Source organism: Arachis hypogaea, chromosome 20 (assembly GCF_003086295.3).
Source record: "Arachis hypogaea cultivar Tifrunner chromosome 20, arahy.Tifrunner.gnm2.J5K5, whole genome shotgun sequence".
Taxonomy (NCBI): Eukaryota; Viridiplantae; Streptophyta; class Magnoliopsida; order Fabales; family Fabaceae; genus Arachis; species Arachis hypogaea.
Genome location: NC_092055.1, coordinates 78,569,126 through 78,595,316, shown reverse-complemented (window position 1 = coordinate 78,595,316; position 26,191 = coordinate 78,569,126). Strand labels below are relative to the sequence as shown.

At 40.7% G+C, this 26,191-nt stretch overlaps 1 non-coding gene across 1 annotated transcript; it reads right to left on the bottom strand.

Annotated features, from left to right (window-relative positions):
- Positions 1-3,242: 3,242 nt before the first annotated feature.
- On the bottom strand, positions 3,243-3,350 carry LOC112787250 (small nucleolar RNA R71). The gene has a single exon (XR_003194672.1). It is a non-coding gene; the product is annotated as a small nucleolar RNA R71 (small nucleolar RNA).
- Positions 3,351-26,191: the final 22,841 nt, after the last annotated feature.

Genomic DNA, 26,191 nt, shown 5'->3' with positions numbered 1-26,191 from the left:
AAAATCTTCTGACCCTTAGTTTTAATCTTCATTCTGGATATGTAGTTGGCCCGGCTTGTAGGCTTTTTTAAACTCTTTATGTTTTGTTGATTGCTGACACTTTCTCGTTGCTTGCCCAGCAACTTTTGTTTTTTATGAAAAACAAATGGTAGCATGCTTTAGCTTTTTTGAGATAGATTTTGGTGGCCTCTGAGGCTTTTATAACCTTGTGGATGATATCGCGCTTTTGTGCTTGACTTGGTATCTCTTTTGGATTGCTTTGTACTTTGTATCTTGAATCCTTCGAGGTTGTGACTACGTAGGTCTAACTTGATTTTTGGTTTGTTCCCGCTCCGTCTTGCATTTCCGACAATTTATAACCGATTTCTTCAATTTAGTCCTCCGAGTTATTTTCGCAGTCCTTTTCTGAGTTATTTTTATAATCCCTTTCCTGGATCTTTGCTAGGTCTTTTTCAGGGATTGCTTCGATAACTTTCCAGTTGTAGGAGTCCGACTTGGTCATATCGGTCTCCTTTAAGTTATTTTTGTAATCCTCTTTCTTGGATCTTTGTCCGATCTCTTTCACGGATTGCTTCGATAACTTTTAAGTTGTAGGAGCCCGACTTGGTTATATCGGTCTCCTTTAAGTTATTTGTAGTCCTCTTTCTTGGATCTTTGTCAGATCTCTTTCAGGGACTACTTTGATAACTTTTAAGTAGTAGGAGTCCGACTTGGTTATATCGGTCTCCTTTAAGTTATTTGTAGTCCTCTTTCTTGGATCTTTGTCAGATCTCTTTCAGGGACTACTTTGATAACTTTTAAGTAGTAGGAGTCCGACTTGGTTATATCGGTCTCCTTTAAGTTATTTGTAGTCCTCTTTCTTGGATCTTTGTCAGATCTTTTTTCAGGGACTACTTTGATAACTTCTCATTTTGGGCTAACTTTGTCGTGTCGAGCCCTTCTAAGTTAAAGTAATCCTCTTTAATAGGGTTGGCCAGACCTCTTTCCAGGGTTTACTTATAACTTGTGTTGACTTGGTCCGACTTCTCAACGTCGGCCAGTGTTTAAGTTATTATTTTAGCAATCCGTAAGACCTCGTCAGGTCCTATTTTGGATCACTTTCGATAACTTCTTACATTATTCTGTGTTCATCTTTGCCGATTTGTAGAAAACGGTTGTCATCTCTAGATCGCCCTTTGGGTGAATTGCGTTTTCACCTTTATCGGACGGTTGTCTTTATCGTGATCGTGCAGTGAAATTGTTTTTCACTTTCTGCCGATCTGTTGCTTTATAATCGGATGATGAATGCTTCAGATTAATGCGTCTTGAAATCTTTGTAGAATATCTAAAATATATTTTATTTAAAGAAAAAGTGCAAATATATACATATGGGATTGTTTGAATCTCAACTTGGTGCCTCATTAAAAAACCTTTTCAGGAAAAAGAGTGCATCCAATGATGAGATCTTTTATCTTTTCTAACTGTAGTACCTTCTGAGGTTGCAGGCGTGCCATGACCTGGGAAGCTCTCGTCTATCGAGTTCAGACAGTCTGTAGTAGCCCTTTCCAAGTACTTCTACAATTCAGTAGGGTCCTTTCCAGTTTGCTGCCAGCTTTCCCTCTCCTGGTCGAGTTGTTCCGATATCATTTCGGATTAGGATGAGATCATTTTCTGTGAAATTTCTCGGTACTACCCTTTGATTATACCTGGAAGCCATTCGGCGTTTTAGAGCTTCTTCCCTGATTCGAGCTCTTTCTTGGATTTCGGGTAACAAGTCGAGCTCTTCTCTCTGAAGTTGGAAGTTTGCTTCCTCATTGTAGTGCCATCGTACAAAACCATATCCGGAAGCTTGAAGTCCTTTGGAATTTTGGTCTTCATGATTTCCCTGGTGAATGGGTCCTGTTCTTTGTGTGGTTTTTCTTCAGGAGTGGTCCGAGGAGCTTTTGTTTTGAGGTCGGCTTCTAATTGCTGTAGTTTTTCTTTTAGTTCTCGACGTCGCCATACTTCTCTTTGTAGATCTTTTCCGATCTCTCGTTGTTGCTGGGTTTCTTTCTCTAGCTGCTTCAAACGATCTTGGAGTGCTTCCATGGCTCCCGGATTTGGTGAGTTTTTGTCTCCGTTGGATTCCGGGGTATCCTTTAGCGTAGTGTCCGCGTTCTTGTGTGGCGTTCTGTTTTCCAGATCTGAATCGTGGTCGTTGTCATGGCCGTCCACCATGGTTTTGGGATGACTTCCAGGTTCCCCGGCAACGGCGCCAATGTTCCGAGGGTTACCTGAAACTGGAGGTCGATCTCGGATGAGATCTTCTGTACTGGTCGGAGATGACGTGTCCGGCTGGCTGATGACGGCCGGAGCTGTTGGGTCCGACTCGTTGGACTTGCTGCACTGCTGATCCTTGGCCACCGGAGGGTGGGGGGTACCTACAAGAGACTCCGATGCTTAAGTTAGCATGGGTATTAAGCAGGTTTTTATGTAGAATTAGAGTATGAGTTATACCTGGGTGCTCCAGTGTATTTATAGTAGCGTGGGCTGACCTTTCTGGTAAGATAAGTTAGTTATCTTATCTTATCTTATCTTGAGTGAAGTCAGCTTATCTTCAAGGGAACCGCCTTTATCACTATAGGCTGGGATTGCCTTTGGATTCTGGGTCGTGTTCCTCTATTTGGGCCCTTTTATTGGACTTTGCTGTCGATTTGACCGACTTCTTCGTAAAGAAGTCGGTCTGCTTGACCTGAACAGGTCGGTCGCTTCGCTACTGAACATCCCGGTTCGGACAGCTTGACCCCGGGTATGAACAGAAACTAAAAGAAGTTAAAATACAGTAATCCAGAGACAACCTTACAGGAATTTTCGAACAGGAAGAGGAGATGGCAACCGAAAATAATAACAATGGAAGGAGAATGCTTGGTGACTTTACTGCACCAAATTCCAATTTACATGGAAGAAGCATCTCCATCCCTACCATTGGAGCAAACAATTTTGAGCTTAAACCTCAACTAGTTTCTCTGATGCAACAGAACTGCAAGTTTCATGGACTTCCATCTAAAGATCCCTTTCAGTTCTTAACTGAATTCTTGCAGATCTGTGATACTGTTAAGACTAATGGAGTAGATCCTGAAGTCTATAGGCTTATGCTTTTCTCGTTTGCTATAAGAGACAGAGCTAGAGTATGGTTGGATTCTCAACCCAAAGACAGCCTGAACTCTTGGGATAAGCTGGTCACGGCTTTCTTAGCCAGGTTCTTTCCTCCTCAAAAGCTGAGTAAGCTTAGAGTGGATGTTCAAACCTTCATACAGAAAGAAGGTGAATCCCTCTATGAAGCTTGGGAGAGATATAAGCAACTGACCAAAAAGTGTCCTTCTGACATGCTTTCAGAATGGACCATCCTGGATATATTCTATGATGGTCTGTCTGAATTAGCTAAGATGTCATTGGATACTTCTGCAGGTGGATCCATTCACCTAAAGAAAACGCCTGCAGAAGCTCAAGAACTCATTGATATGGTTGCTAATAACCAGTTCATGTACACTTCTGAGAGGAATCCTGTGAGTAATGGGACGCCTCAAAAGAAAGGAGTTCTTGAAATTGATACTCTGAATGCTATATTGGCTCAGAATAAAATATTGACTCAGCAAGTCAATATGATTTCTTAGAGTCTGAATAGAATGCAAGCTGCATCCAACAGTACTCAAGAGGCATCTTCTGAAGAAGAAGCTTATGATCCTGAGAACCCTGCAATAGCAGAGGTAAATTATATGGGTGAACCTTATGGAAACACCTATAACCCCTCATGGAGAAATCACTCAAATCTCTCATGGAAGGATCAATAAAAGCCTCAACAAGGCTTTAATAATAGTGGAAGAAATAGGTTTAGCAATAGCAAGCCTTTTCCATCATCCACTCAGCAAAAGACAGAGAGTTCTGAGCAGACCCCATCTAGCTTGGCAAACATAGTCTCTGATCTATCTAAGGCCACTCTAAGTTTCATGAATGAAACAAGGTCTTCCATTAGAAATCTGGAAGCACAAGTGGGCCAGCTGAGTAAAAGGATCACTGAAACCCCTCCTAGTACTCTCCCAAGCAATTCAGAAAAAAATCCAAAAGGAGAGTGTAAGGCCATTGAAATGACCATCATGGCCGAAACCACAAAAGAGGAGGAGGACGTGAATCCCAGTGAGGAAGACCTCCTAGGACGTCCAGAGATCAATAAGGAGTTTCCCTCTGAGGAACCAAAGGACTCTGAGGCTCATCTGGAGACCATAGAGATTCTATTAAACCTCCTTATGTCATTCATGAGCTCTGATGAGTATTCTTCTTCTGAAGAGAATGAAGATGTTACTGAAGAGCAAGTTGCCAAGTACCTTGGTGCAATCATGAAGCTGAATGCCAAATTATTTGGCAATGAGACTTGGGAAGATGAACCTCCCTTGTTCACCAATGAACTGAGTGATCTGAATCAACTGAAATTGCCTCAAAAGAAACAGAATCCTGGAAAGTTCTTAATACCTTGCACCATAGGCACCATGACCTTTGAGAAGGCTCTGTGTGACCTTGGGTCAGGAATAAACCTCATGCCACTCTCTGTAATAGAGAAACTGGGAATCTTTGAGGTACAAGCTGCTAAAATCTCATTAGAGATGGCAGACAATTCCAGAAAACAGGCTTATGGACAAGTAGAGGACATATTAGTAAAGGTTGAAGGCCTTTACATCCCTGCTGATTTCATAATCCTAGATACTGGGAAGGATGAGGATGAATCCATCATCCTTGGAAGACCCTTCCTAGCCACAGTAAGAGTTGTGATTGATGTTGACAGAGGTGAACTAGTCCTTCAATTGAATGAGGACTCCCTTGTATTTAAAACTCAAGGACATCCTTCTGTAAACATGGAAAAGAGGCACAGTAAGCTTCTCTCAGTACAGAGTCAACTAAAGCCCCCACAGTCAAACTCTAAGTTTGGTGTTGGGAGGCCTCAGCCAAACTCTAAGTTTGGTGTTGAACTCCCATATCCAAACTCTAAGTTTGGTGTTGGGAGTCTATAAAATTGACCTGATCACCTGTGTGGCTCCATGAGAGCCCACTGTCAAGCTATTGACATTAAAGAAGCGCTTGTTGGGAGGCAACCCAATTTTTATTTATCTAATTTTATTTTTATTTTATTGTTCTTTCATATTTTATTAGGTTCATGATCATATGGAGTCACAAAATAAATAGAAAAATTCAAAAACAGAATCAAAAATAGCAGAAGAAAAATCACATTCTGGAGGAAGGGCTTACTAGCGTTTAAACGCCAGTAAGAAGCATCTGGCTGGCGTTCAATGCCAGAACAGAGCATGGATTTGGTGTTTAACGCCCAAAACAAGCAGCATCCTGGCGTTCAGACGCCAGGAATGCACACTGAGGAAAGCTAGCGCTGAACGCCAGAAACATGCTGCATCTGGGCGCTGAACGCCCAGAACAAGCACCAATTCGGTGTTTAAACGCCAGAATTGCATGCAAAGGCATTTTACATGCCTAATTGGTGCAGGGATGCAATTCCTTGACACCTCAGGATCTGTGGACCCCACAGAATCATCTCAGCTTCTGTGGACCCCACAGGATCCCCACCTACCTCCACTCATACTCTTCCCTCTTCTCAATGTTCATCCTCTCTTCCCAATAAACACCCTTCCCCGAAACCCTTCACCAATCACCTCAAGCTCTCTTCCCTATTACCTATTCACCACTCACATCCATCCACTCTTCCCCATAAACCTACCTCATAAACCCCACCTACCTTCAAAATTCAAAATCACTTTCCCACCCAAACCCACCCTAAATGGCCGAACCTTACCCCTCTCCCTTCACTATATAAACCCCTCCATTCTTCTTCATTTTCACACAACACAACCCTCTCTTCCTCTTCTTAGCCAAAACACAAACCTCTCTCCCTCTCCTCCAATTCTTCTTCTTATTCATCTCTTCTTTCTTCTCTTACTCGAGGGCGAGCAATATTCTAAGTTTGGTGTGGTAAAAGCATAATGCTTTTTGTTTTTCCATTACCATGGCACCTAAGACCGGAGAATCCTCTAGAAAAGGCAAAGGGAAGACAAAAGCTTCCACCTTCGAGTCATGAGAGATGGAAAGATTCATCTCCAAAGCCCATCAAGACCACTTCTATGATGTTGTGGCCAAGAAGAAGGTGATCCCCGAGGTCCTTTCAAACTCAAGAGAAATGAGTATCCGGAAATCCGACAAGAAATCCAAAGAAGAGGTTAGGAAGTTCTAACAAAACTCATCCAACAAGTCGGAATTCTAATGGTTCAAGAGTTCTATGCTAATGCATGGATCACTAGGAACCATGATCAAAGTAAGAACCCGAACCCAAAGAATTATCTCACCATGGTTTGGGGGAAATACTTAGATTTTAGTCCAGAAAATGTGAGGTTGGCGTTTAACTTGCCTATGATGCAAGGAGATGCACGCCCCTACACTAGAAGGGTCAACTTTGATCAAAGGTTGGACCAAGTCCTCATGGACATATGTGTGGAAGGAGATCAATGGAAGATTGACTCAAAAGGCAAACCGGTTCAACTTAGAAGACTGGACCTCAAGCCTGTGGCTAGAGGATGGTTGGAGTTCATCCAACGCTCCATCATTCCCACTAGCAACCGATCTGAAGTTACTGTGGATCGAGCCATCATGATTCATAGCATCATGATTGGAGAGGAAGTAGAAGTTCATGAAGTCATCTCCCTTGAACTCTACAAAATAGCCGAAAAGCCCTCCCCCTTGGCAAGGCTAGCTTTCCCTCATCTTATTTTCCATCTATGTTACTCAGCTGGAGCTTTCATAGAAGGAGACATTCCCATTGAGGAAGAGAAGCCCATCACTAAGAAAAGGATGGAGCAAACAAGAGAGCCCACTCATGGAGCTCAAGAAACACGTGAGGAAGCTCATCATCAAGAAATCCCTGAGATACCTCAAGGGATGCACTTTCCTCCACAGAATTTTTGGGAGCAAATCAACACCTCCCTAGGAGAACTAAGTTCCAACACGGGACAATTAAGGGTGGAACATCAAGAGCACTCCATCATACTCCATGAAATTAGAGAAGATCAAAGAGCTATGAGGGAGGAGCAACAAAGACAAGGAAAAGACATAGAAGAGCTCAAGGACATCATTGGTTCCTCAAGAAGGAAACGCCACCATCACTAAGGTGGACTCATTCCTTGTTCTTAAATTTTCTGTTTTTTGTTTTCTTATGTTAAATATTTATCTATGTTTGTGTCTTTATTACATGATCATTAGTGTCTAAGTGTCTATGCCTTAAAGTAGTGAATATGAATCCATCACCTCTCTTAAATGAAAAATGTTTTAATTACAAAAGAACAAGAAGTACATGAGTTTTAAATTTATCCTTGAACTTAGTTTAATTATATTGATGTGGAGACAATACTTTTTGTTTTCTGAATGAATGCTTGAACAGTGCATATGTCTTTTGAAGTTGGTGTTTTAGAATGTTAAATATGTTGGCTCTTGAAAGAATGATGACAAGGAGACATGTTATTTGATAATCTGAAAAATCATAAAAATGATTCTTGAAGCAAGAAAAAGCAGTGAATAGAAAAAGCTTGCAGAAAAAAAATGGCAAAAAGAAAAAAAAAAGCAAGCAGAAAAGCCAAAAGCTCTTAAAACCTAAAGGCAAGAGAAAAAAGCCAATAACCCTTAAAACCAAAAGGCAAGGGTAATAAAAAGGATCCCAAGGCTTTGGGCATCAGTGGATAGGAGGGCCTAAAGGAATAAAATCCCGGCCTAAGCGGCTAAACCAAGCTGTCCCTAACCATGTGCTTGTGGCGTGAAGGTGTCAAGTGAAACTTGAGACTGAGCGGTTAAAGTCAAGGTCCAAAGCAAAAGAAGAGTGTTCTTAAGAACCCTGGACACCTCTAATTGGGGACTTTAGCAAAGCTGAGTCACAATCTGAAAAGGTTCACCCAATTATGTGTCTGTGGCATTTATGTATCCGGTGGTAATACTGGAAAACAAAGTGCTTAGGGCCACGGCCAAGACTCATAAAGTAGCTGTGTTCAAGAATCAACATACTGAACTAGGAGAATCAATAACACTATCTGAACTCTGAGTTCCTATAGATGCCAATCATTCTGAACCTCAATGGATAAAGTGAGATGCCAAAACTATTCAAGAGGCAAAAAGCTACAAGTCCCGCTCATCTGATTGGAGCTATGTTTCATTGATAGTTTGGAATTTATAGTATATTCTCTTCTTTTTATCCTATTTGATTTTCAGTTGCTTGGGGACAAGCAACAATTTAAGTTTGGTGTTGTGATGAGCGGATAATTTATACGCTTTTTGGCAATGTTTTTAGTATATTTTTAGTAGGAATAAAAACTAATAAAAATATACTAAAAAGTAATTAAAATATACTAAAAACTACCTAAAAACATTGCCAAAAGTCGTATAAATTATCCGCTCATCACAACACCAAACTTAAATTGTTGCTTGTCCCCAAGAAACTGAAAATTAAATAGGGTAAAAAGAAGAGAATATACAATGAATTCCAAAAACATCTATGAAGATCAGTCTTAATTAGATGAGCGGGGCTATTAGCTCTTTACTTCTGAACAGTTTTGGCATCTCACTTTATCCTTTGAAGTTTAGAATGATTGGCATCTATAGGAACTCAGAATTTAGATAGTGTTATTGATTCTCTTAGTTCAGTATGTTGATTCTTGAACACAGTTACTTTATGAGTCTTGGCCGTGACCCTAAACATTTTGTTTTCCAGTATTACCACCGGATACATAAATGCCACAGACACATAACTGGGTGAACCTTTTCAGATTGTGACTCAGCTTTGCTAGAGTCCCCAATTAGAGGTGTCCAGAGCTCTTAAGCACACTCTTATTGTTTTGGACCATGACTTTAACCGCTCAGTCTCAAGCTTTTCATTTGACACCTTCACACCACAAGCACATGGTTATGGACAGCTTGATTTAGCCGCTTAGGCCAGGATTTTGTTCCTGTGGGCCCTCCTATCCACTGATGCTCAAAGCCTTGGATCCTTTTTATTTTACCCTTGCCTTTTGGTTTAAAAGGCTATTGGCTTTTTCTGCTTGCTTTTTCTTTCTTTTTTTCTCTCTTTTTTTTCTTTATTTTTTGCCTCTTTTTTTTTCGCATATATTTTTTCTGTAAGCTTTTCACTGCTTTTTCTTGCTTCAAGAATCAATTTTATGATTTTTGAGATTATCAATAGCATTTCTCCTTTTTTCATCATTCTTTCAAGAGCCAACAATTTTTAACATTCATGAATAACAAATTCAAAAATATGCACTGTTCAAGCATTCATTTAGAAAAACAAAAGTATTGCCACCACATCAAAATAATTAATCTGTTTTAAAATTCGAAATTCATGTACTTCTTTTTCTTTTTTCAATTAAAAACACTTTTTATTTAAGAAAAGTGATGGATTCATAGGACATTCATAGCTTTAAGGCATAGACACCTAGACACTAGTGATCATGTAATAAGTCACAAAACATAAATAAAACATAAAGCATAATTTTCGAAAAACAGAAAAATAAGAACAAGGAAATTAAAGAACGGGTCCACCTTAGTGATGGCGGCTTGTTCTTCCTCTTGAAGATCTTATGGAGTGTTTGAGCTCCTCAATGTCTCTTCCTTGCCTTTGTTGCTCCTCCCTCATGATTCTTTGGTCTTCTCTAATTTCATGGAGGAGGATGGAATGCTCTTGGTGCTCCATCCTTAGTTGTCCCATGTTGGAACTTAATTCTCCTAGGGATGTGTTGATTTGCTCCCAATAAATTTGTGGAGGAAAATATATCCCTTGAGGCATCTCAGGGATTTCATGATAAGGAATTTCCTCATGCTCTTGTCCATGAGTGGGCTCTCTTGTTTGCTCTATCCTTTTCTTAGTGATGGACTTGTCCTCATCAATGAGGATGTCTTCCTCTATGTTAATTCCAGCTGAATTGCAGAGGTGACAAATGAGATGATGGAAGGCTAATCTTGCCAAAGTAGAGGACTTGTCCGCCACCTTGTAGAGTTCTAGGGATATAACCTCATGAACTTCTACTTTCTCTCCAATCATGATGCTATGGATCATGATAGTCCGATCTATAGTAACTTCAGACCGGTTGCTAGTAGGAATAATTGAGCGTTGGATGAACTCCAACCATCCCCTAGCCACGGACTTGAGGTCATGACTTCTTAGTTGAACTGGCTTCCCTCTTGAATCTCTCTTCCATTGAGCGCCCTCTTCACAAATGTCTATGAGGACTTGGTCCAACCTTTGATCAAAGTTGACCCTTCTAGTGTAGGGGCGTGCATCTCCTTGCATCATGGGCAAGTTGAATGCCAACCTTATATTTTTCGGACTAAAATCTAAGCATTTCCCCCTGACCATTGTAAGCCAATTCTTTGGGTCCGGGTTCACACTTTGATCATGGTTCTTGGTGATCCATGCATTGGAATAAAACTCTTGAACCATTAAGATTCTGACTTGTTGAATGGGGTTGGTGAGAACTTCCCAACCTCTTCTTCGAATCTCATGTCGGATCATCGGATATTCATCCTTTTTGAGTTTGAAATTGACCTCGGGGATCACCTTCTTTTTGGCCATAACTTCATAGAAGTGGTCTTGATGTACCTTTGAGATGAATCTCTCCATCTCTCATGACTCAGAGGCAAAAACTTTTGCCTTTCCTTTCCTCTTTCTAGAGGTTTCTCTGGCCTTAGGTGCCATAAATTGTTATGGAAAAATAAAAAGCTTTAGCTTTTACCACACCAAACTTAGAAGGTTTGCTCGTCCTCGAGCAAAAGAAGAAAAAAAAGAGTAGAAGAAGAAAATGGAGGAGATGGAGGGGGTTTTGTGGTTCGGCCAAGGGGGAGACGTAGTGTGTATGATGTGTGAAAATGAATGAGGGAAGATGGGTTTATGATGAGCGGATAATTTATACGCTTTTTGGCATTATTTTTAGTATGTTTTTAGTAGGATCTAGTTACTTTTAGGGATGTTTTTATTAGTTTTTATGTTAAATTCACATTTCTGGACTTTACTATGAGTTTGTGTGTTTTTCTATGATTTCAGGTATTTTCTGGCTGAAATTGAGGGACTTGAGCAAAAATCAGATTCAGAGGTAGAAGAAGGACTGCTGATGTTGTTGGATTCTGACCTCCCTGCACTCAAAGTGGATTTTCTGGAGCTACAGAACTCAAAATAGCGCGCTTCCAATTGCGTTGGAAAGTAGACATCCAGGGATTTCCAGCAATATATAATACTGTATACTTTGGCCGAGTTAGACAATGCAAAAGGGCATTGAACACCAGTTCTACGCTGCAGTCTGGAGTTAAACGCTAGAAACACGTCACAAACCAGAGTTAAACGCCAGAAACACGTTACAAACTGGCGTTCAACTCCAAGAATGACCTCTCCATGTGTAAACTTCAAGCTCAGCCCAAGCACACACCAAGTGGGCCCCAGAAGTGGATTTATGCATCAATTACTTACTTCTGTAAACCCTAGTAACTAGTTTAGTATAAATAGGACTTTTTACTATAGTATAGGGGATCTTTTGATCAGTTTTATGCTATCTTAGACTTTCATGGGGGCTGGCCATTCGGCCATGCCTAGACCATTATCACTTATGTATCTTCAAACGGTAGAGTTTTTGTACTCCATAGATTAAGGTGTGGAGCTCTGCTGTTCCTCATGATTTAATGCAAAGTACCACTATTTTTCTATTCAATTCAACTTATTCTGCTTCTAAGATATCCATTCGTTCCCAAGAACATGATGAATGTGATGATTATGCGACGCTCATCATCATTCTCACTCACGAATACGTGCCTGACAAACACTTCCGTTCTACATGCAAACAAGCTAGAATGAATATCTCTTAGATATCTAATACAGGGGACCGAGTCCGAGTTATTAGTATCTTCGTGGTATAAGTTAGAACCCATGGATGGCCATTCCTAAGATCCGGAAAGTCTAAACCTTGTCTGTGGTATTCCGAGTAGGATCTGGGAAGGGATGGCTGTGACGAACTTCAAACTTGCGAGTGCTGGGCATAGTGACAGACGCAAAAGGAGGGTGAACCCTATTCCAGTATGATCGAGAACCTCCAGATGATTAGCCATGCCGTGACAGAGCATTTGGACCTTTTTCACAGAGAGGATGGGATGTAGCCATTGACAACGGTGATGCCCTATATAAAGCTTGCCATGGAAAGGGGTAAGACTGATTGGATGGAGACAGCAGGAAAGCAGAGGTTCAGAGGAACGAAAGCATCTCTATACACTTATCTGAAATTCTCACCAATGAATTACATAAGTATTTCTATCTTTATTTTCTGTTAATTTATTATTAATTTTCGAAAACTCCATAACCATTTGATATCCGCCTGACTGAGATATACAAGATGACCATAGCTTGCTTCATACCAACAATCTCCGTGGGATCAACCCTTACTCACGTAAGGTTTTATTACTTGGACGATGCAGTGCACTTGCTGGTTAGTTGTGCGAAGTTGTGAAGTTATGTTTGGACCATGGTATTGTGCACCAGTTATTGGCGCCATTGCCAGGGAGAGAACGAACAATAAATTTTACAACCCCAGGGATCACAATTTCGTGCACCAGTTTATATAGGAGTGGAGAGAGGGGTAGGGTTCAGACATGTATGGGTGGGTTTGGGAGGGAAAGTGGTTTGAATTTGAATGGTGAGGTAGGTGGAGATCTATGGTGGATGGATGTGGATTGGTGAAGAGTTTATGGAGAAGAGGGTAGGATTAGATAGGTGAGGGGTTTTTGGGGAAGAGGTATTGAGGTGATTGGTGAAGGGTATTTGGGGAAGGGTGTTATGGGAAGGTGTGAAGAAGAGAGAGAGAGAGGAGGTAGGTGGGGATCCTGTGGGGTCCACAGATCCTGAGGTGTCAAGGATTTCTCATCCCTGCACCATGTAGGTGTAAACGCCCCCTTGATTTCCAATCCTGGTGTTAAACGCCAGCTTTTCTCCCCTTTCTGGCGTTTAAACACCAGCTCTATGTCCATTTCTGGCGTTAAACGCTAGTCTGGTGCCCTTTTTTGGCGTTAAACGCCCAGAATGGTGCCAGACTGGGCGTTTAAATGCCAGTAAACTTCTCCTCCAGGGTGTGCTATTTTTAATACTATTTTTCATTCTGTTTTTGCTTTTTCAGTTATTTTTGTGGCTTCACATGATCATCAACCTACAGAAAACATAAAATAACAATGAAAAATAAATAGATATGATTAAATAAAATTGAGTTGCCTCCCAACAAGCGCTTCTTTAATGTCAATAGCTTGACAGTGGGCTCTCATGGAGCCTCACAGATACTCAAAGCATGATGATGGCCTCTTAACACCAAACTTAGAGTTTGAACATGGGGTTCTATTTGACTCTGCATTGAGAGAAGCTTTTCATGCTTCATATTCATGGTTACAGAGGGAGATCCTTGAGCTTTAAACACAAGGGAGTCCTCATTCACTTGAAGGACCAATTCTCCTCTGTCAACATCAATCACAGCTTTTACTATGGCTAGGAAGGATCTGCCAAGGATGATGGATTCATCCATACACTTCCCAGTGTCTAGGATTATGAAATCAGTAGGGATGTAGTGGCCTTCAACCTTTACCAAGACATCCTCTACAAGTCCATAAGCCTGTTTCTTTGAATTGTCTGCCATCTCTAGTGAGATTCTTACAGCTTGTACCTCACGGATCCCTAGCTTCTCTATCACAGAGAGAGGCATAAGGTTTATACTTGACCCTAGGTCACACAGAGCCTTCTCAAAGGTCATGGTACCTATGGTACAAGGTATTGAGAATTTTTCAGGATCCTGTCTCTTCTAAGGTAATCTCTGCCTAGTCAAGTCATCCAGTTCTTTGGTGAGCAAGGGGGGTTCATCCTCCCAAGTCTCATTACCAAATAACTTGGCATTTAGCTTCATAATTGCTCCAAGGTACTTAGCAACTTGCTCTTCAGTAACATCTTCATCCTCTTCAGAGGAAGAATACTCATCAGAGCTCATGAATGGCAGAAGCAAGTTTAATGGAACCTCTATGGTCTCTGTATGAGCCTCAGATTCCCATGGTTCCTCATTAGGGAACTCCTTGGAGGCCAGTGGACGTCCATTGAGGTCTTCCTCAGTGGAAATCACTGCCTTTCCCTCCTCTATAAATTCAGCCATGTGGGACGTGTTTATGGCCTTGCATTCTCTCTTTGGGTTTTCTTCTGTATTGCTTGGGAGAGTACTAGGAGGGAGTTCAGTAATTTTCTTACTCAGCTGACCTACTTGTGCCTCTAAATTTTTAATAGAGGACCTTGTTTCAGTCATGAAACTTTGAGTGGTCTTAGATAGATCAGAGACTACAGTTGCTAAGTCAGAGTGGCTCTGCTTAGAATTCTCTGTCTTTTGCTGAGAAGATGATGGAAAAGGCTTGCTATTGCTAAACATATTTCTTCCACCATTACTGTTGTTGAAGCCTTGTTGAGGCCTCTGTTGCTCCTTCCATGAGAGATTTGGGTGATTTCTCCATGAAGAATTATAGGTGTTTCCATAGGGTTCTCCCATGTAATTCACCTCTTCCATTGCTGGGTTCTCAGAATCATAAGCTTCTCCTTCAGATGAAGCTTCTTTGGTACTGCCTGTTACTGCTTGCATGCCAGACAAATGCTGAAAAATCATATTGACTTGCAGAGTCAATATTTTGTTCTGAGCCAATATGTCATTCAGAGTATCAATCTCAAGAACTCCTTTCTTTTGATTTGTCCCATTATTCACAGGATTTCTTTCAGAAGTGTACCTGAATTGGTTATTTGCAACCATTTCAATGAGTTCCTGAGCTTCTGTAGGCGTCTTCTTCAGATGAAGAGATCCTTCAGCAGAGCTGTCCAATGACATCTTGGACAGTTCAGACAGACTATAGAAGATACCTATGATGCTCCATTCTGAAAGCATGTCAGAAGGACACCTTCTGATCAATTTCTTGTATCTTTTCCAAGCATCATAGAGGAATTCACCTTCTTTCTGTCTGAAGGTCTGGACCTCCACTCTTAGCTTACTCAATTTTTGAGGTGGAAAGAATTTGGCCAGAAAAGCACTGACTAGCTTTTCCCAAGAGTTTATGCTTTCCTTAGGTTGCGAATCCAACCATATTCTAGCTCTGTCTCTCACAGCAAATGGAAAAAGCATAAGCCTATAGACCTCGGAATCAACCCCATTGGTCTTGACAGTGTTACAGATTTGCAAGAATTTAGCTAAGAACTGATGAGGATCTTCCAATGGAAGTCCATGAAACTTGCAATTCTGTTGTATTAGAGAAACTAATTGAGGCTTAAGCTCAAAGTTGTTTGCTCCAATGGCAGGGATAGAGATGCTTCTCCCATAGAAGTCGGGAGTAGGTGCAGTAAAGTCACCAAGCACCTTCCTTGCATTGTTGGCATTGTTGCTGTTTTCGGCTGCCATGGCTTCTTCTTGTTTGAAAATTTCTGTTAGGTCCTCTCCAAAGAGTTGTGCTTTAGCTTCTCTTAGCTTTCTCTTCAAGGTCTTTTCAGGTTCAGGATCAGCTTCAACAAGAATGCCTTTGTCTTTGCACCTGCTCATATGAAAGAGGGGAGAAAGAAAGTATGGAATCCTCTATGTCACAGTATAGAGATTCCTTGAGGTGTCAGAGGAAGAGAAGAATAGAAGGAGGAGGTAGAGATGAGAGAATTCGAACATATCAAGAGGGAGAGAGTTCGAATTACACATTGAGGAGGAGTGTTAGTCCCTTAAATAGAAGAATGTGAGAAAAAACTTTTTAATTAAAAGAAATTTTGAAAAATTGGTTGATGATTTTCGAAAATTAAAATTGAGAAAGTAGTTAAGTGGTTTTGAAAAAGATTTTGAAATTGGGAATAAAAAAGATATGATTGAAAATCATTTTTGAAAAAGATGTGGTTGAGAAGATATGATTGAGAAAATATGGTTTTAAAAAGATATGATTGACAAACAATTAAAAAGATTTGATTTTTAAAATTAATGTGTTGGCTAATAAGAAATTTAAAAGATATGATTCTAAAATTCAAATATTGAACCTTTCTTAACAAGGAAGAAATTTTTGAATCAAATCACTAATTGTTAGCAAGGATTTTCGAAAATAGTAAAAAAATGGAAAGGATTTGATTTTGAAAAGATATGATTGAAAAGATATGATTTGAAAAAGATTTGATTTTGAAAAATTATGAAAATTTTAAAAAAGATTTGAATTAAAAATAAAATCTTCCCTCCTGTGCCCTTCTGGCGTTAAATGCCCAGAATGGTATCCATTCTGGCGTTTAACGCCCAAAATACTACCATTTTGGGCGTTTAACGCCCAGCCAGGTACCCTAGCTGGCGTTTAAATGCCAATTTTCCTTCCTCACTGGGCGTTTTGAATGCCCAACTTTTTCTGTGTAATTCCTCTGTTGCATGTTCTGAATCTTCAATTCTCTGTGTTATGGACTTGAAAAGACATAATTTTGAAAATTTTTTGAATTTTTTAATGATTATAAACAATCAAAATGCAACTAATCATGGAAAACTAAGATCAAAACAAATAATGCATGCAGGACACCAAACTTATAAATTTGTATACTAGGGATAACAACAAATTGAGAATGTATATGAAAAATAACAAAACACACAAGACAAGAGAATTTAAAGATCAGAGCAAGGAAATCATCAAGAATAACTTGAAGATTAATGAAGAACATAATGCATATATTCGAAAATTGCAAGAAATTAAATAAAACATGCAGGACACCAAACTTAAAAATTGACACTAGACTCAAACAAGAAACATAAATTATTTTTGGTTTTTATGATTTTATAAATTTTTTTTTGTAATTTTTCGAAAATTATTTGGAAAAGAAAATAAAGATTTCAAAATTCTTAACAAGAATTCCAAGAATCATGCAATGTTAGTCTAAAGCTTCAGTCTAAAAAGATTAGACATGGCTAGCCAAGCTTCAGCAGGACATTACATACAACAGCCAAATTGATGAGAATCAATCAGCTTTTGTGATGATAAAAACATCATCTGAAACTCTAGAATTCATTCTTAAAAATTCTGAAGAATAAAAATAAAATAAAGTTACCTAATCTAAGCAACAAGATGAACCGTCCATTGTCCAAACTCAAACAATCCCCGGCAACGGCGCCAAAAACTTGGTGCACGAAATTGTGATCTTCAATGGCACCAACAACTTGGTACGCACAATTGTAATCTCACTTCTTTTTCACAACTCCGCACAACTAACCAGCAAGTGCACTGGGTCGTCCAAGTAATAAACCTTACGTGAGTAAGGGTCGACCCCACGGAGATTGTCGGCTTGAAGCAAGCTATGGTCATCTTGTAAATCTCAGTCAGGCGAATTCAAATGGTTATGGAGAATTGATAATTAAAATATGAATAAAATATAAAATAAGATAGAGGTACTTATGTAATTCATTGGTGAGAATTTCAGATAAGCATATGAAGATGCTTTGTTCCTCCTGAACTTCTGCTTTCCTATTGTCTTCATCCAATCATTCATACTCCTTTCCATGGTAAGCTGTATGTTGGGTTTCACTGTTGTCAATGGCTACCTCCCGTCCTCTCAGTGAAAATGGTCCAAATGCACTGTCACCGCACGGCTAATCATCTGTCGGTTCTCGATCATGTTGGAATAGGATCCATTGATCCTTTTGCGTCTGTCACTACGCCCAACACTCGCGAGTTTGAAGCTCGTCACAGTCATCCCTTCCCAGATCCTACTCGGAATACCATAGACAAGGTTTAGACTTTCCGGATCTCAGGAATGGCCGCCAATCATTCTAGCCTATACCACAAAGGTTTTAATCTGAGATTAGAAACCCAAGAGATACACATTCAAGCTTGTTTGCATGTAGAACGGAAGTGGTTGTTAGGCACGCGTTCATAGGTGAGAATAGTGATGAGTGTCACATAATCATCACATTCATCATGTTCTTGAGTGTGAATGAATATCTTAGAGAAGAAATAGGCTTGAGTTGAATAGAAAAACAATAGTACTTTGCATTAATTCATGAAGAACAGCAGAGCTCCACACCTTAATTTATGGTGTGTAGAAACTCCATCGTTGAAAATACATAAATAAAAGAAGGTCTAGGCATGGCCGAATGTCCAGACTCCAAAGAGGGTTCAATCATCAAAGCATGGTTCAAAGATTGATTGAAAGATGAAAATACAATAGCAAAAGGTCCTATTTATAGAGAACTAGTAGCCTAGGGTTACAGAAATAAGTAATTAATGCAGAAATACATTTTCGGGCCCACTTGGTGTGTGCTTGGACTGATCATTGAAGCTTTCATGTGTAGAGACTTTTCTTAGAGTTAAACGCCAGCTTTTGTGCCAATTTGGGCGTTTAACTCCAGCTTTTATGCCAGTTCTGGCGTTTTGATGCCAGAATTTTTATGCTGACTTGGAACGCCGGTTTGGGCCATCAAATCTCGGGAAAAGTATAAACTATTATATGTTGCTGGAAAGCCCAGAATTCTACTTTCCAACGAAATTGAGAGCGCGCCAATTGGGCTTCTGTAGCTCCAGAAAATCCACTCCGAGTGCAGGGAGGTTAGAATCCAACAGCATCTGCAGTCCTTTTTCAGCCTCTGAATCAGATTTTTGCTCAGGTCCCTCAATTTCAGCCAAAAAATCCCTGAAATCATAGAAAAATACATAAACTCATAGTAAAGTCCAGAAATATGAATTTTGAATAAAAACTAATAAAAATATACTAAAAAATACCTAAAAATAATGCCAAAAATTATATAAATTATCCACTCATCACCTCCCCACACTTAAAGCTTGGCACCGTCCTCGGTGCCATCAGTCAGGAACAAAGGGGGGCTGGTAGCAGCATCTCCACAATCGAGACCGTCATGGCTCCCTGTGCTTGTAAATGAAGTGGAGTCCGGGGTGTTTGGATTTTCTTCAGGTGGGTGGTTACCAACGAATAGCTCCTTGAGGTATGTAAATTGGCGCTTGTTACAGCGCTCCCTTTGCTTTCCTTTTCGGTCAAGCCGGTCTAACTTTTCAAGTATCTGATGGAGCAGTTGGTTTGTTGAAGGTGCTTGTGATGTAGAAGGTGAAGGAATATCTTTGGCCGGTTCTGTGCTCCGGTTGATAGTGGCTGCTGGAGGTCTGACGTACTTCCCGTTAGGGATGTACTGATCATCCGTGGAAGGATGGTCTTGGTGTCCCCAGCTCTGTAGGAGACTCTGACTGCTGAGACTAGATCTGAAACCAAGGCAGGAAAAGGTAGGTTGCCTGCAATCTGTATGTGTCCCATAGCATGCCGAATGTGTCTTGGTAAATTGAGGTGCTGGTCTGTAAGGATACACCAGAGTAGAACAGCCATGTCTACAGTGAAGGAGGACTCGTGAGTGCTCGGAAAAATGTAATGGGACATAATCTGTGCCCATACTCGAGCCTCCAAGGTGAGTCCTGAAGCCAATATGCCTTTAAGTCGAGATCGATAGTATCCATAGATCCATCTGCTGCCAGATTGTGCTATAACTCTGAGAACGGCGTCCCAGTCAAATTGGTATGTCTGGCGTTTGAATGAGGCTTCTTGGAATGCGACCAATCCTTTTGGAGCAGGGGGAAGATCTAAAGCTTGCTGAATGGCTTCTTCAGTTATGGGGACTTGCTTCTGACGGACATAGACAGATTGCATGGTTGGCATGTGAAGGTTGGAGTAGAATTCAACTACCCATGAAAGGTTAACCTGCCGTGGCTATTTTCGTAGGAATCCCCATTGTTTTCGTTCAATTCGGGGCTCAACAAATTCAACAATGTTGGTCGGAAGGAGGAGAAGGTACTCATTATTATAATTTTGGTCAGCCAGGATGGGGAACATCTGCTTACAGTAATGGTTAGTGAACCTCGCAGTGTCCTTTTGCTGGAAAGGCTTTCTCTTTTTCATCGACCTTGATGATCCTCTTGATTCTGTTTGTTGAGGGTTTTACTGCTGTTGAAGATGGCTCTGCAGCTAGTGCTCTTTTTGTTCCTTTCCTTGCTGGTGGTTTGGGAGTAGCTTTTTCTTTACCTTTCTTGGTGGCCATCCTGAAAAAGAAAAAGGAAAATAATATGTAAAGCTAAGGGTTCGAGCAAGGAAGAGGATGGTGTAAGTGATAATCAATGCACGACAAAGAAGGATGTCGTTAACACATGGTCGCGACTACATGTGAGAAGTTCATCAATGGAAATATAGCAAGTGCATGTTATGGCAAGTAGATGCAAGATGTTTATTGGCATGCTGGCAAAGCCATGAGTAGCATAGATCAAGCATTAATTGTCCAATTTGATTATCAACTCTTTCAAACTAACAACCTGTTTGTATTGACAATTATATTCAGTCAATAATATATGAAAAAGGGTTTTATGAAAAACATGCATTAGAGTAGTAGAATAATTTAAAAATAGTGCACAATGCCATACGGACTTTTTCACAAACACTTAGCATGCATGGTAAATATGTTATTAAAAGTATTGAATCTGAACATGCAAACAACCCTTAAGAAGTAATATTAATTGTCAAATAATTCCTTAATAACTCACAAGCAAAATACAGAAGAAAACAATCACCCAAATAAATTTCTATCACCAATTAAAATAATGTAAAAAGAAAAAAAAAGAAAAAGGAAACATAGAGTATGAAAGTAAAAATTAAAAGAAGAAGAAAATATAAATAATAATAATAATAATAATAATAATGGAAAAGTAAAAAGGGAAGAAGAAAAGAAAAGAACCTTGAGAATGAATGTGAAAGGGAGGGGAGAAAAAGGTAAAAAATAAGAAAGAATAAAGAAGAAAGAAGGAAGAAGAAAGAAAGAAGAATGAAAAGAAAAGATTAGGATTGGGGAACAAAAGATAAGATATCTGGCGCTGATCTGGATAAGCTGTGCGGCGCAGGTGACATGGATGCGTGGAGCACGCGTTCGCGCGGTTGGCGCGATTTTCAGATGACACAGACGCGTGAGTGACGCGCATGCGTGATCTGATTTATGCCTTTAGCGCTAGCGCAGCCTCGCGCACGCGCAACTCTCTGTTTCGTTCGCATATTACAAAAATTCTGGGTGACGCGTGCGCGTGGGTGACGCGCACGTGTGAATTGCATCTTTTTGAAAAATGATGCGGATGCGTGGGGCACGCGTTTGCGTGATAGGGCTTGTGCTTCCAGCACCATTCCAGCCCCACTCCATCATAACTCTCTGCCATAGACCTCTTTACGTCGATTTTGCAAGGTCATGTGTGGGAGGCTATTTTTCAAATGACGCGGACGCGTCAAGGACGCGTTCGCATGGGCATGTTTGTGCCTAAGGCACGCCTCCAGCCACGCTCCTGCGTGACTCTCTGCTTCTTTTCTTCCTTGTTTTGAATGCACCTATGACGCGGACGCGTCACTTGCAAATTTTTTTTATGCAGAATGCAAATGCAAATGCAAACTATATGCAGAGATTATGAGAATAGTCAATTAAGAAAATAAAGTAAAATAAAACGAAACAAAATTAAGACTGAAACGGAATGATCATACCATGGTGGGTTGTCTCCCACCTAGCACTTTGCTTTTACGTCCTTAAGTTGGACGTTCTTCAAGCTCATTCTGCTTCTGTTGGTGGGTCTTCCAAAAGGAAGACCTCTAGTTCTTTGTGATCCTTAATCTTCTCTCCATGATAAAGCTTTAGGCGATGTCCGTTGACCTTGATGAATTTGGAGCTAGAAGGATGACGCAGGTGAAAAACTCCGTATGGCTCTGCCTTTTCTACTCTGTAGGGACCTTCCCATCTTGATCTTAGTTTGCTTGGCATAAGCCTCAGTCTGAAATTATAAAGAACTAACTCCCCTGGTCTGAATTCTCTCCTTTTTATGTGCTTGTCATGGACAGCCTTCATCTTCTCTTTGTATCGCTTGGAGTTGTCATATGCTTCTAGGCGAAGATTCTCCAATTCTGCTAGTTGCAGCTTCCTTTCAATACCAGCTTCTTCAAAATTCATGTTGTATTCCCTCACAGCCCAGAAGCCTTGTGTTCCACCTCTACTGGAAGGTGGCAAGCCTTTCTGTATACTAAGCCGAAGGGGCTCATCCCAATGGGTGTCTTGTATGCTATTCTATATGCCCAGAGTACATCTTGTAGCCTAGCACTCCAGTCCTTTCTATGAGACTTTACTATCTTCTCCAGAATGCGTTTAATCTCCCTGTTAGACACTTCTGCTTGTCCATTGGTTTGGGGATGATAAGCTGTTGCTACTTTATGAAAAATCCCATGCTTCTTCAGTAATCCTTCGCGCTGAGCTAGCGCTGCTCCTACTGCATGCTTGGAGGCATCACACATAATTTCAGATGGCTGGCTCCAGTCTGGTCCTCTTACAATTGGAGCTTGAGTCAGGGCAATCTTCAGCTTATCAAATGCTTGCATGCAATCCTCATTGAACTCGAACTCAATATCTTTCTGCAATAGTCTGGATAAAGGTAATGCTACCTTACTGAAGTCCTTAATAAATCTCCTGTAAAAACCTGCATGGCCAAGGAACGAACGGACTTCCCTCACGGAGGAGGGGTAAGGTAAACTAGAAATGACATCCACCTTTGCTGGATCTACAGAAATACCAGTATTAGAAACAACATGTCCTAGAACAATCCCTTGTTTTACCATAAGGTGACATTTTTCAAAATTCAATACAAGGTTTGAACTAACACACCTGTCTAATACTCTAGCTAAACTATCCAAGCAAAGGTTAAACGAATCACCATATACACTAAAATCATCCATAAATACTTCCATACAATTCTCAATAAGATCTTAAAAGATACTCATCATGCATCTTTGGAAAGTAGCCGGTGCATTACATAAGCCAAAAGGCATCCTTTTGTATGCATACGTTCCAAAGGGACATGTAAAAGTAGTCTTCTCCTGATCTTCAGGAGCTATATGAATTTGAAAATAGCCTGTATAACCATCTAAAAAATAGTAATGGGATTTACCTGACAAGTGATCAAGCATCTGATTAATGAATGGCAAGGGGTAGTGATCCTTGTGAGTAGCTTGGTTGAGACGCCTATAGTCAATGCAAACCCTCCATGAATTCTGGACTCTAGTTGTCAGGATCTCTTCATGCTCATTCTTTACTATTATGACTCCAGACTTCTTGGGCACCACTTGTACTGGACTGACCCATTCACTGTCTGAGATGGGGTAAATGATATCTGCTTCAAGTAGCCTGGTCACTTCTTTCTTGACAACTTCTAAGATGGTGGGATTCAATCTTCTTTGGGGTTGACAGACGGGTTTTGATTCCTCTTCTAAGTATATTCTGTGCTCACAAATTTGAGGGCTGATGCCTACGATATCCGCCAAGCTCCACCCAATTGCTTTCTTATGTTTCCTTAGCACACTAAGCAGTTGCTCCTCCTGTTGTGAAGTGAGTTCCCTTGCAATGATAATTGGGAACTTCTGATTATCATCAGGGTATGCATACTTGAGGTGTGGAGGGAGGGGCTTCAATTCTAATTTTTGCTCATGGCTATGCTTTGGATTATCCGGGGCTTAGTGATAATGGCAAGGTGTCTTCATTATGTTCAGAGGGTGTCCCGACACTTGGACCTTGCTCCATGTGCTTCTCTTCTACTTTTTCTTGGTGAACTTCAGCTACAGTTTCATCAATGATGTCGCACTGGAAGATAGAATGATCTTCCGAAGGGTGCTTCATAGCTTCATTTAAACTGAAACTCACTGTTCTGTCATCTATTTCAAAGGAGTAAGTTCCTGAGAATGCATCCAGCTTGAACTTCGAAGTTTTCAGGAATGGTCTTCCAAGTTGGATTGATGATGGTCTTCCTGAGTCATTAGGGGGCATTTCCAGGATATAGAAGTCAATGAGAAATGTGAGCCCCTTAATGCTCACTAATACATCTTCAGCAATTCCAACTACTGTAATAATGCTTTTATCTGCTAACACAAAACGAGCTGCCGACCTTTTTAAAGGAGGGAGCCTTAAAGTATCATATATAGACAATGACATTATACCTCCCATTAAAGCAGATATAGAACTACCTGAAGGAATAGTTTCTAATTCATTAATTTTATCTTTATGTATGTATAAATCTTTTAGAAACTTTGCATATTTAGGTACCTGCTGAATGACATCAAAAAGGGGAACAATTACCTCAACCTTTTTGAAAATTTCTACCATTTTGGGATCAAGTTTCGTCTGCTTTCTGGACTTCCTTGCAAGGTGTGGAAATAGGATAGGAATGGCACCACTTGCAGCTTCTGCATCCTTTGGTACTCCATTCCCTTGCTGAGCTAGTTCTTCTTCAACCTTGTCTTGTACTTCCTCTTCCTCTTCAGTATCTTTTACTTCTACCATATCCTCAGTTGGGGCGTGTTCTAGCGCGCTTGGCTCCTCTTGGTTCCTCTCTTGCAATGTGGTTCCGGACCTCAAAGTGATGGCATTGATGCCACCCTTGGGATTAGGTAAGGGTTGAGACGGAATTCCAATGGAGCTTGCAGGTTGGTTGGTGGAAGCAGGTAATGAATCTATCCGGGTGGCGAGAGCTTGTAAAGTGGCATTCAGACCATTTAGAGCAGAGTTCAGTGTAGTCTGCATGTCTTGTTGTCCTTGTGCAAGAGAATGAAGCATCTCGTCATTTGATGAGGAAGTAAGATAAGTGATCTGTGGAACTTGTTGTTGGTTATGCTGGGGTCCTTGTGACTGGAATTATCTCTCCAACCTTGGTTGGATTTGTCCTACCATCCTTGGTTATAGTTCCCACTTTGGTTGTAGTTGCCTCCTTGTTGGTTGTATCCTTGATTCGGGCGGTCATAGAAGTTATGAGTAGCTGCCACACTGTTGTCTTCTTGTTGGAGCTGTGGGCATTCATCAGTATAATGACTATTATCAGCACATATTCCGCATACTCTTTGGGGAACTAACTGTTGGCTTTATTGTGGTGGGAAAGTTTGAGCTTGTTGTTGTTGGTTCAACTGCATTTGCTTCAGTAGGTTGGGCATTTCACATATACTCTGTGTAAGAGCAGAAGTCTCAGTGCTAGAGGAAACTTCTGCAATAGCTTTTGAGTGGTTGCTCCTGTGCCTGTGATTCTTGGTAGACTCTGCTAAGTCACTGATCAATTGCCGTACTTCATTTGTGGTCTTGTACTTCTTCAAAGAACCATTACTGGCACCATCTAGTGTAGTTTTATCCCTAGGCTTCATGCCCTGAGTGAAGTAACTGATTAACACTAGCCTGTCAATCATGTGATGGGGGCATACGTCTAGAAGGTTCTTAAAGCGATCCCAGTACTCATAAAGAGTCTCTAATTCTCCTTGAACAATGCAGGAGATCTCTTTTCTCAATCTATCTGTAACTTCAGCTAGAAAGTATTTTTCCAAGAATTCTCTCCTGAGCGTATCCCAGTTGGTAACAGTTGCTTCAGGTTGGGAGTAGTACCACTCCCTCGCCTTTTCCTCAAGAGAAAATGGGAAGGCAGTTAACAGAATAGAAATTTTATTTGCACCATGACGCCTAACAGTAGAACAGGCTGTCTGAAAATCCCTTAGGTGCTTGATAGGCTTCTGAGCAGGTAAGCCATGAAACTTGGGCATCAAGATGATTAGTGCAGTCTTCAGCTCAAAATCTGCAGCCAGAGTTGGATGATGCACTTGATACGACTGCAGTGTAAAATCTGGGACTCCAGCTTCCTGGAGAGTAATCCTCTTAGGTACTGCCATGTTATCTGCACGTGAATCAACTGAATCAGTAGTAAAGGAGCTTGTTTCGCTCTCAGATGGTGGTTCAGATTCGCCCTCAGATGAAACTGGTGAATCGATAACAATCACTTCACCACCCTCAGAGGCTAATCGACGTCGAGCTCGCCTAATATGTGAAATAGTTCTTTCAATTTCAGGATCAAATGCGGCTAAGCTCGGATCAGGCAACGAACGTGATGCGGGCAGAAATTGGTGAATTAAAAATTATTAGAATATACGCGTTGCAAGTATAGTTCTTAACTCGCCAGAAATCCACCGCTCAATTTAGAAAGGTGTCACAGAAAATTAAAATTTAAAATACTGGGAGTATGAATCCCAGGTCGTCTCCCAACGAGTTGCAGGAAGGGGTGCTAATTTATT